Raw genomic sequence first — 1879 nt, 5'->3', positions numbered from 1 at the left:
TTTTTTTTATAAGATCATCTTAGATTCCAATAACAGCCTCTAAAGGAGATCAAAAAATCAACATATTTGCCTAATAATTTTGTGATTACTAAACCAAAATTTGAACCTAATCATGTCACCCAGTAAGAAATACTTTTTTTTTTTTTTTTTTTTTTTTTTTGGTTTTTCGAGACAGGGTTTCTCTGTGTAGCTTTGCACCTTTCCTGGATCTCACTAAGACCAGGCTGGCCTCGAACTCACAGAGATCCGCCTGCCTCTGCCTCCCGAGTGCTGGGATTAAAGGTGTATGCCACCACCGCCCGGCTGAGAAGAAATACTTTGTTAACCTTACAATGCATGTGCATACATACAAATGTATACTTACATGCATATATAAAAATGATATTTTTATTTTCAGTGCTTTGGCTTATTAATGTTGGTAATTTTCTATGCAGTATTCATAATGTCTTTGTGTTCTTAATAGTGTTAATGAAATCAAGTTGAAAATTTTAATTAAATCCATCAACTATACCTTATAAAAATAAATATCACTTTGGTTTCAGTCAGTTATTTAACAGAAATACAGTGTTAATTAGCGATTTTTAAATTTTTACTTTAAAAAAGGAAATTAAATTTTAAGAACTTAAAATAAGCTTAATTGGCTTTCTTTCTGTTCTTTCTCTCCCCTCCACCATTTTTAAGAAAAAAAGTTAGTTTAAATGACATTTTTAGTTGTAAATGATGAAAAAAACCCAAAAAATAAAAACAAAACAAAAAACCTTTGCTATACACTAAGAACCACATACTGGGTTCTTTCATAGTAGATATTCACAAATGAGACTATGAAGTCTATTTTCGTAAAGTTAAAGAAAGTTAATAGGAATTTTCTTTCCTTTTTTTCCCCTTAGGAAAAAAAAATCTCCTCTACTCTTATTTTACATTCAAGTCAACATTTTCAGTGAGATGGGGAGCCAAACAAAATGAGATAGGACTAATGGTGAGTTAACCAAAAATAAAAGGATCCACAGAAAACTGCCATTCTCTCCTCAAAACGTATTTTTAAAAAAATGTTATGGAATGTCAGGGCAAAAGTCCTTGCCCCAGATACCCCCAGGACTCGGTGCTATCACCCATCCAAACGTCCCTGTCAGGGAGACAAGTTGTGGAGAAAGGAGAGGAAGAATCGCTGATAAGACAGAGAGGCCCCGTCGAATGGGGCATGTAAAGAGCACTGGGAAAGGGAGAAAAGACCCTCCCTCTGAAACCCGCTTGGGGGTCAGAAATCTCCACACAACTGGAAAAAAAAATCTAAATTACTATAGAGACAAAACCCACTTTCCTAACGACAGCACACAGAGGGGTGTTCAAAACAAGCAAAAGGGCTGTGACTTTGAGTTTAGCTGTATCAGCACTTTTACTCTTCCCCCCCCCCTCCCCCGCGCCTAAACCTAAATAACACGCCTCAGAAAACCGCCTCACAATTTAAAATTAAATAATCAGCACATAGTTTTGTACTTAATTTTTAAGCTTTGCTTAAACTTTAAACATGGTAGTAAATTATATCCTTTGAACGATGTAACTCAGAAACCCACAGAATCATGTACACGGGGCCGCTGTGAAGACACCCACAGGCAGCTCTCTCGAAACCCGAGCTGAAACCCCAAGTCATTTACTCTCTCTCTCTGGTCTCCACTTATTAATCTGCTAGGCTTGCCCCACTCAGATGCATCCTCAAATCCCTTTCTGGGGTGTCATTAAGGACCCTAAGACAGGGAACCGTTCAGGCTACTGTGGTTACATCTCCCCGCCTCTGATGACACCATGACCCCCAGCTGTGTTTGAGGGGTTGCTAGGAAAAGTTAAATTTTGCAGAAAACAGGAACAGAGTCGAGGGCCACGG

This window comes from Peromyscus maniculatus, chromosome 16, assembly GCF_049852395.1.
Source record: "Peromyscus maniculatus bairdii isolate BWxNUB_F1_BW_parent chromosome 16, HU_Pman_BW_mat_3.1, whole genome shotgun sequence".
In the NCBI taxonomy this organism is placed as follows: domain Eukaryota; kingdom Metazoa; phylum Chordata; class Mammalia; order Rodentia; family Cricetidae; genus Peromyscus; species Peromyscus maniculatus.
This window is presented reverse-complemented; position numbering follows the sequence as displayed.